We start from the raw sequence: 10,000 nt of genomic DNA, 5'->3' as shown, positions 1-10,000 counted from the left end.
ACCAGTTTATCGCTTAACCTAACTGTGGCTGTACCAGATTATCGCTTAACCTAACTGTGGCTGTACCAGATTATCGCTTAACCTAACTGTGGCTGTACCAGATTATCGCTTAACCTAACTGTGGCTGTACCAGATTATCGCTTAACCTAACTGTGGCTGTACCAGATTATCGCTTAACCTAACTGTGGCTGTACCAGATTATCGCTTAACCTAACTCAATTTGTCCCTTAACCTAACTCAAGTTGTCCCTTAACCTAACTCAATTTGTCCCTTAACCTAACTCAATTTGTCCCTTAACCTAACTCAATTTGTCCCTTAACCTAACTCAAGTTGTCCCTTAACCTAACTCAAGTTGTCCCTTAACCTAACTCAAGTTGTCCCTTAACCTAACTCAAGTTGTCCCTTAACCTAACTCAAGTTGTCCCTTAACCTAACTCAATTTGTCCCTTAACCTAACTCAATTTGTCCCTTAACCTAACTCAATTTGTCCCTTAACCTAACTCAATTTGTCCCTTAACCTAACTCAAGTTGTCCCTTAACCTAACTCAAGTTGTCCCTTAACCTAACTCAAATTGTCCCTTAACCTAACTCAAGTTGTCCCTTAACCTAACTCAAGTTGTCCCTTAACCTAACTCAAGTTGTCCCTTAACCTAACTCAATTTGTCCCTTAACCTAACTCAAGTTGTCCCTTAACCTAACTCAATTTGTCCCTTAACCTAACTCAATTTGTCCCTTAACCTAACTCAATTTGTCCCTTAACCTAACTCAATTTGTCCCTTAACCTAACTCAATTTGTCCCTTAACCTAACTCAAGTTGTCCCTTAACCTAACTCAAGTTGTCCCTTAACCTAACTCAAGTTGTCCCTTAACCTAACTCAAGTTGTCCCTTAACCTAACTCAATTTGTCCCTTAACCTAACTCAATTTGTCCCTTAACCTAACTCAATTTGTCCCTTAACCTAACTCAATTTGTCCCTTAACCTAACTCAATTTGTCCCTTAACCTAACTCAAGTTGTCCCTTAACCTAACTCAAGTTGTCCCTTAACCTAACTCAAGTTGTCCCTTAACCTAACTCAAGTTGTCCCTTAACCTAACTCAAGTTGTCCCTTAACCTAACTCAAGTTGTCCCTTAACCTAACTCAAGTTGTCCCTTAACCTAACTCAATTTGTCCCTTAACCTAACTCAAGTTGTCCCTTAACCTAACTCAAGTTGTCCCTTAACCTAACTCAATTTGTCCCTTAACCTAACTCAATTTGTCCCTTAACCTAACTCAATTTGTCCCTTAACCTAACTCAATTTGTCCCTTAACCTAACTCAATTTGTCCCTTAACCTAACTCAAGTTGTCCCTTAACCTAACTCAAGTTGTCCCTTAACCTAACTCAAGTTGTCCCTTAACCTAACTCAAGTTGTCCCTTAACCTAACCCACGTTGTCCCTTAACCTAACCCACGTTGTCCCTTAACCTAACCCACGTTGTCCCTTAACCTAACCCACGTTGTCCCTTAACCTAACCCACGTTGTCCCTTAACCTAACCCACGTTGTCCCTTAACCTAACCCACGTTGTCCCTTAACCTAACCCACGTTGTCCCTTAACCTAACCCACGTTGTCCCTTAACCTAACCCACGTTGTCCCTTAACCTAACCCACGTTGTCCCTTAACCTAACCCACGTTGTCCCTTAACCTAACCCACGTTGTCCCTTAACCTAACCCACGTTGTCCCTTAACCTAACCCACGTTGTCCCTTAACCTAACCCACGTTGTCCCTTTGCCTAACATAGTTCACTGCTCGGAATCTCTGGTGTCGTTGTTATCCTCATGTAGATGTCTTGCGAGTGTTGCTTACTTTCCACATATTCCTGCTATCCACTGTCAATTGTACTGCAATAGGACTATATCGCCGACCCCCCCCCTCCCCCCCCTCTGTCCCCCTCTGTCCCCCTCTTTGTGTCTCTGTCCTCTCAAGCTGGTCGGTCTGGCGTTTGAGTGTTAAATGAGCCTCGCAGCTGTTCAGTTGCATTCAGATGTCGACGCCCTCAGTGTACGTCGTGGTATGGTCTGTGTCCATTGTCCGCTGATGTCGTACGCGTAACCCACACGCTGTACCGATCATCGGTCGTTACGTACAGAGTGAAGTAGTGTGATACGTGTGACCGTACGCTGGCTGTGCCCAACGGTGTCGAATCTCAATTTCCATATGTTGTGCTTGATGCTACTTGTCTCGTCTCCCAATAACAGCTAGGTTGCACTGTGGTACGCCGTAGAGGCGTGTGGGAGGAACGTACGAACGCATTGTATGTCACCCTGGGTCGCTGGGGGTGGTGGTGCGGTGAGTCAGGTCAGGTCAGGTCAGCGTGAGCCGTCTGATGTAGTGACGCGTGTATTCCGACTTTGTCGTATTGCCTCACACAAAGTGCTACCCTGGTGGACCGCGTTCCATATCTGGGACATGCCGCAGATGCCGGTTGACAGTGGATCGCGGAAGGTACATCGCATACGTGCGCGGGCCACCTTCCACGTGTTCTCTTCTGCACATGTCGCAGTGTGTATGTGGTCTGATGTAGCGTGTCGTGACACATGACATCCTGGCATGCAAGAATTGTTGAATTCGCAAATGTAGGTGGACATCTACGTTTACTGCCCAAGATACGCAAATGAACTGGAAATCCGTTGTTGAGCGGTTGTTCACGCTGGAGGTGAATCTGTGATGGCGACGATCGGTACAGCTATTAACCGGTTGTAACACGCGATCTAGTGTCATCCACACGCGTGACTAGGCCCATGTGGGTATGAAGCGATACGCGGCGGTGGCTTGGTGGGACTGTTCCCGGCCGGTGAAGGGGGGCCGCCCGGCGTGTTGGCCGCGCGCTGCGTGGGCGCACGCGCAACAGGCGGCTGGTGGGGGGCGCCGAGTGGCAGGAGCGCCAGCCGACGGGCCCGGCAGGCGGCGCAGCTACGCTGCGGCGCACCCTGCACGCGGCGCCTGGCGGCCAAAGTTGGTTCAGCCGAGCCCGGTGCGAAGCGCGGTGGACATCTGCAGTGTGCTGGTCTGATTGAGGACTGTGTGCGTTGAGGATGCGCCGCCGCCTGGCACTCGGCGCCGCGACGCCGTCTGCTGCTCGGTCGCCCCAGCGGTTCTCGCAGGTGGTTTGTATCGCAGTTGTGCGGACGTGTTGGCGCGTGCGCTGTGCTGGGAGAGTTCGCTTCTGCACCCAAGTGGGGCTTTGCCCTTGTGTGGCGCTGGCGTTGGAGCTGCCGGTCACCATAGGTGGCGCGTGTTGTCTCCCGCCGGCAATGCCACGACAGCACGCTCCCGGGCCTCTGTCGGCAGCGGCAAGCTCAGTTGGGAGCAAGGGTGTTCGCACTAAAACCGTCTACTCGCCTAACTCCGGGCGATTGCGCCTCTCTCGAAACCGACCAAGTACCTAGGACGGCGCTGCGCGCCGCCGGGACCTGAGAGGGTTTCGAGGTGTATCGTGCAGGGGAGCTCGGCCTCCTCCTGTTTGCAGAATAATTGAGCGGACGCTTGCGTGTTCGCGCGGGCCCCCGGGACACACTCCCGGGCGGCCGGCTGCTCAGCTCTAGTTGACGCAGCTCCCTGGTTGATCCTGCCAGTAGTCATATGCTTGTCTCAAAGATTAAGCCATGCATGTCTCAGTACAAGCCGCATTAAGGTGAAACCGCGAATGGCTCATTAAATCAGTTATGGTTCCTTAGATCGTACCCACGTTACTTGGATAACTGTGGTAATTCTAGAGCTAATACATGCAAACAGAGTCCCGAAACAGAGCTGAGGAACTGGTGTGTGCAGTGACTAGAGCGATGAAGGCGGCCGTGCCAACTAGGAGGAGGGCCATGGCGGCCTCGCCGACACCATGGTCTCCTGAGCTGCAGGAGCTGCGTCAGTCTGTCAGAAGGCTGCGAAGGCACTACCAGCGCAGTGTCGTCTGGTGGGAGAAGCAGAGATGGTTACTGCTATACCGGGAGGCAAAGGAAACATTTCAAAAAGAATTAAAAGCGGTCCGAGTTAGAAGCTGGGAGACATTCGTGACCAATCAGCTGGCCTTGGATCCATGGGGGATTCCGTATAAACTAGTAAGAGAAAAGATCCGCTCCCCTATGATGCTGTCCACAGTCAGGCATGGGGATGGGATGACGGACTCATGGCAGGAGACTGCTGAGGTCCTACTCCGATCCCTGTTGCCTGACGACGACAGAACAGAGGATACTGAGGAACAGCGACGGTTGCGAGATTTAGATCTGGGCGACTATACAAATGATGAGGCAGTCCTCCCCTTCTCGGAGGAAGAGGTCGCTGCCCTCATAAAGACAATAAAGAGAGGGAAAGCCCCTGGGCCAGACGGCATTGTGGCGGAGGTGGTGCAGTTCTTGGCCCCACAACTGGTCGCTCCTTTGACCCAGCTGTACAACGAGTGCCTTCGGCAAGGTAAATTCCCGAGGATCTGGAAGGCAGCAAACGTTGTAATCATTAAAAAAGGCCCCGATAAAGATCCAGCTGAGGCAAAGTCTTACAGACCCATCTGCCTTCTGGATGTGCTCGGGAAAATCCTTGAAAAGCTGCTTGCTGATAGGCTGACTGCCCACCGAGTGCTGCACGGGATGAGCGACAGACAGTTTGGCTTCAGGCCTGGGCGTTCCGCATCTGATGCGATCGCCCTGGCGGCCGAGGTCTGTGGTTCGGCCCCGTGCAAGTACATCGTCGGCATCATGGTGGACATTAGTGGCGCCTTTGACAACCTGTGGTGGCCTTCGCTCTTCTCCTGCTTGCGGGAGAAAGAGTGCCCAGGGCCGCTATACGGTTGCCTTAGGAGCTATTGTGTAGATCGGGAGGTCTGGCTATCATCCCCTAGCGGGAGGATTGGAAAACCCATAACAAAGGGATGTCCCCAGGGTTCCGTCTTAGGTCCCCTATTTTGGGATATCCACATGGAGCCACTCTTAAATGCATTGCAACAAAATGAAGATGTGCTAGAGGTGATAGCCTACGCTGATGACCTCCTTCTACTGGTTGGCGGCCGAAGTCGCGAGGACATTGAACCAAAAATAGATAGAGCCATGACGCAACTACTATCATGGTGCCGTAATACCAAGATGACCATCTCACCGACTAAATCAACCTATCTATTACTAAAGGGACAGTTAATAAGAAACCCGACTGTAAGAATTGAGGGCACACCAGTACTCCGACGACGAGAGGGACGTTACTTAGGGATCATCATCGATGAAAGGTGGAACTTCGGAAAGCACATTGAAACCGTGACACAAAGAGCTCTGCAAATTCTCAATAACCTTATCACCATAGGTCATAAAAGATTTCATCTCCCCCCTCACCTTATCAAATTGTATCATAACAGCATACTAACATCAATAGTGGGTTACGGCGCGGGAGTCTGGGCACACAGGCTCACGAGGGTTGTGCCCGCCATGTCGGTGAGAAGGGTTCAAAGGAACATGATATTAAGATCTGTGGGGGCATACAGAACATCTCCGGGAGGGGCCCTACTAGTAATAATGGGGCTTTGTCCTCTGGATATCAAACTCAGGGAACAGGGTGCTTGGTATTGGGCAAAGAAAGGGGACATAGAAAAAGTAGAAGACATCTTGGGAGTTAGGGTTAGGGATAAGGGCGAGATACGGAAGAGGGGTGAAGAGCTATGGCAAGAAGTTTGGGAGGCAGAGGAATCCGGCAGAAGAACTTTCAGCTTCCTGCCGAATGTGAGGGAAAGAATAAGCATGGGTTATTTTGAACCAACTAGGGGTTTGTTCCACTTTCTCACTGGACATGGGCCTTACCCGACGTATCTATGTCGGTTTGGGAAGAGGGCAACGCCTGCGTGTGACTGTGGTGCATCGGAGGGAACTCCCGACCATGTGGTCTACGAGTGCCCCCTTTTCGATGATGTAGCAACTACACTTAGACAGCAACTACCCAACTATGACACGTATATGTTATTAAGACAAGAAGAGACCTTTCGACTGCTAAATCAGTTGGCAAATGAGGTATCACGAAAGGTCCTAACTCAATATCTGAGAGAGCTTTAAGACTTAAAAATTAACATACTAGGTCAATGCCCCAATCCCGTACCGCCTGTGCGTGGACTGGTCGACTGGTAAAGTTGGAATCCGCCACGCGCAGGATAGGGGGAGAGGGGCGACCATACCGGATTTGACAACGCACCGTTTCTGACTTAGAATAGTTCATTAGGTTAGGAAATTAGAATAGGAATTAAAATAGAAACCTGCAGCGAATAAAAGTATTGGCCTGCCCTGTGCCAGGGCGCGTTCACCGGGGTTAGCTCGGTGAGCAAGGCACACAAGTAGGATTGTATAATTATTGGCATATTTGTAACGCTGCAGGCAGTAGAGACTAGTGTAAGTAGTAATACTAGGAGTAGCAGATTTGTTAATTAGTAGGTCTGCCCATTCAACTAACACACTGTCTGTAGATTATAATTAGAAATGTATAAGCTGTACCTAAGTAATGTATTATATCATGACCCACTAATTAATAAGGTGGTGGGTTTTATTGTATAAAATATTTTGTAAGAAATAAAGATTTTTTTTTTTTAAAAAAAAAAAAAAAAAAAAAAAAAAAAAAAAAAAAAAAAAAAAACAGAGTCCCGACCAGAGATGGAAGGGACGCTTTTATTAGATCAAAACCAATCGGATTGGCTTGTCTGGTCCGTTTGCCTTGGTGACTCTGAATAACTTTGGGCTGATCGCACGGTCCTCGTACCGGCGACGCATCTTTCAAATGTCTGCCTTATCAACTGTCGATGGTAGGTTCTGCGCCTACCATGGTTGTAACGGGTAACGGGGAATCAGGGTTCGATTCCGGAGAGGGAGCCTGAGAAACGGCTACCACATCCAAGGAAGGCAGCAGGCGCGCAAATTACCCACTCCCGGCACGGGGAGGTAGTGACGAAAAATAACGATACGGGACTCATCCGAGGCCCCGTAATCGGAATGAGTACACTTTAAATCCTTTAACGAGTATCTATTGGAGGGCAAGTCTGGTGCCAGCAGCCGCGGTAATTCCAGCTCCAATAGCGTATATTAAAGTTGTTGCGGTTAAAAAGCTCGTAGTTGGATTTGTGTCCCACGCTGTTGGTTCACCGCCCGTCGGTGTTTAACTGGCATGTATCGTGGGACGTCCTGCCGGTGGGGCGAGCCGAAGGGGTGCTTTCGCGTCCCGAGGCGGACCCCGTTTAAATCCTACCAGGGTGCTCTTTGTTGAGTGTCTCGGTGGGCCGGCACGTTTACTTTGAACAAATTAGAGTGCTTAAAGCAGGCAAGCCCGCCTGAATACTGTGTGCATGGAATAATGGAATAGGACCTCGGTTCTATTTTGTTGGTTTTCGGAACCCGAGGTAATGATTAATAGGGACAGGCGGGGGCATTCGTATTGCGACGTTAGAGGTGAAATTCTTGGATCGTCGCAAGACGAACAGAAGCGAAAGCATTTGCCAAGTATGTTTTCATTAATCAAGAACGAAAGTTAGAGGTTCGAAGGCGATCAGATACCGCCCTAGTTCTAACCATAAACGATGCCAGCCAGCGATCCGCCGCAGTTCCTCCGATGACTCGGCGGGCAGCCTCCGGGAAACCAAAGCTTTTGGGTTCCGGGGGAAGTATGGTTGCAAAGCTGAAACTTAAAGGAATTGACGGAAGGGCACCACCAGGAGTGGAGCCTGCGGCTTAATTTGACTCAACACGGGAAACCTCACCAGGCCCGGACACCGGAAGGATTGACAGATTGATAGCTCTTTCTTGATTCGGTGGGTGGTGGTGCATGGCCGTTCTTAGTTGGTGGAGCGATTTGTCTGGTTAATTCCGATAACGAACGAGACTCTAGCCTGCTAACTAGTCGCGTGACATCCTTCGTGCTGTCAGCGATTACTTTTCTTCTTAGAGGGACAGGCGGCTTCTAGCCGCACGAGATTGAGCAATAACAGGTCTGTGATGCCCTTAGATGTTCTGGGCCGCACGCGCGCTACACTGAAGGAATCAGCGTGTCTTCCTAGGCCGAAAGGTCGGGGTAACCCGCTGAACCTCCTTCGTGCTAGGGATTGGGGCTTGCAATTGTTCCCCATGAACGAGGAATTCCCAGTAAGCGCGAGTCATAAGCTCGCGTTGATTACGTCCCTGCCCTTTGTACACACCGCCCGTCGCTACTACCGATTGAATGATTTAGTGAGGTCTTCGGACTGGTACGCGGCATCGACTCTGTCGTTGCCGATGCTACCGGAAAGATGACCAAACTTGATCATTTAGAGGAAGTAAAAGTCGTAACAAGGTTTCCGTAGGTGAACCTGCGGAAGGATCATTACCGACTAGACTGCATGTCTTTCGATGTGCGTGTCGTGTCGCGCAACACGCTACCTGTACGGCAGTGGCCGTGCGCCGCGTGCGGAACCACGCGTGCCTCTCAAAACTAGCGGAAGTGTTGTTGTTGTGTGGTACGAGCGCTGAAGCTCTGGAGCGGCTGGCCTGCGGTACCTGGCGCCTGGCGCCGGTTTTGAATGACGTTCGCCCGAGTGCCTGTCCGCTCCGGTGTGGAGCCGTACGACGCCCATCGGCTGTGAGGCCGTTGGACACAAAAAAAATAGTGGAACAGGGGCCGTCAGACGCCTCAGTCCCGCAAATGCTACTGTCTTGAAAGAGACAGTGGGAGACTGAAAAGGAAAAGATCACCCAGGACGGTGGATCACTCGGCTCGTGGGTCGATGAAGAACGCAGCAAATTGCGCGTCGACATGTGAACTGCAGGACACATGAACATCGACGTTTCGAACGCACATTGCGGTCCATGGATTCCGTTCCCGGGCCACGTCTGGCTGAGGGTCGGCTACGTATACTGAAGCGCGCGGCGTTTGTCCCGCTTCGGAGACGTGGGAGTGTCGTGGTCGCCTGTGTGGCCGGCCGCGTCTCCTTAAACGTGCGATGCGCGCCCGTCGCCTGGCGGTTCGCATACCGGTACTTTCTCGGTAGCGTGCACAGCCGGCTGGCGGTGTGGCGTGCGACACCTCGTACAACGACCTCAGAGCAGGCGAGACTACCCGCTGAATTTAAGCATATTACTAAGCGGAGGAAAAGAAACTAACAAGGATTCCCCCAGTAGCGGCGAGCGAACAGGGAAGAGTCCAGCACCGAACCCCGCAGGCTGCCGCCTGTCGTGGCATGTGGTGTTTGGGAGGGTCCACTACCCCGACGCCTCGCGCCGAGCCCAAGTCCAACTTGAATGAGGCCACGGCCCGTAGAGGGTGCCAGGCCCGTAGCGGCCGGTGCGAGCGTCGGCGGGACCTCTCCTTCGAGTCGGGTTGCTTGAGAGTGCAGCTCCAAGTGGGTGGTAAACTCCATCTGAGACTAAATATGACCACGAGACCGATAGCGAACAAGTACCGTGAGGGAAAGTTGAAAAGAACTTTGAAGAGAGAGTTCAAAAGTACGTGAAACCGTTCTGGGGTAAACGTGAGAAGTCCGAAAGGTCGAACGGGTGAGATTCACGCCCATCCGGCCACTGGCCCCCGCCCTCGGCAGATGGGGCCGGCCGCCCGCGCGGAGCAATCCGCGGCGGGGTCGTGTCCGGTTGCCTTTCCACTCGCCGCGGGGTGGGGCCGTTCCGGTGTGCGGTGGGCCGCACTTCTCCCCTAGTAGGACGTCGCGACCCGCTGGGTGCCGGCCTACGGCCCGGGTGCGCAGCCTGTCCTTCCGCGGGCCTCGGTTCGCGTCTGTTGGGCAGAGCCCCGGTGTCCTGGCTGGCTGCTCGGCGGTATATCTGGAGGAGTCGATTCGCCCCTTTGGGCGCTCGGGCTCCCGGCAAGCGCGCGCGGTTCTTCCCGGATGACGGACCTACCTGGCCCGGCCCCGGACCCGCGCCGCTGTTGGCTCGGGATGCTCTCGGGCGGAATAATCGCTCCCGTCAGCGGCGCTTCAGCTTTGGACAATTTCACGACCCGTCTTGAAACACGGACCAAGGA

The 10,000-nt window shown here is 52.0% G+C and overlaps 2 non-coding genes across 2 annotated transcripts in view; both read left to right on the top strand.

Annotated features, from left to right (window-relative positions):
- Positions 1 to 8,712: 8,712 nt before the first annotated feature.
- LOC126323838 (5.8S ribosomal RNA) lies at positions 8,713 to 8,867 on the top strand. Its single transcript, XR_007559700.1, has one exon. It is a non-coding gene; the product is annotated as a 5.8S ribosomal RNA (ribosomal RNA).
- A 188-nt stretch (positions 8,868 to 9,055) lies between these two features.
- Positions 9,056 to 10,000, top strand: part of LOC126323874 (large subunit ribosomal RNA) — a 4,222-nt gene continuing 3,277 nt past the window's right edge. Inside the window, exon 1 of the ribosomal RNA XR_007559735.1 lies at positions 9,056 to 10,000. This exon is cut by the window's right edge and continues 3,277 nt beyond it. This is a non-coding gene — a ribosomal RNA (large subunit ribosomal RNA).

Source organism: Schistocerca gregaria, unplaced genomic scaffold (assembly GCF_023897955.1).
Source record: "Schistocerca gregaria isolate iqSchGreg1 unplaced genomic scaffold, iqSchGreg1.2 ptg000874l, whole genome shotgun sequence".
NCBI lineage: Eukaryota > Metazoa > Arthropoda > Insecta > Orthoptera > Acrididae > Schistocerca > Schistocerca gregaria.
Note: the sequence above shows the minus strand (reverse complement) of the source record. Positions and strands in the feature narration are given on the sequence as shown.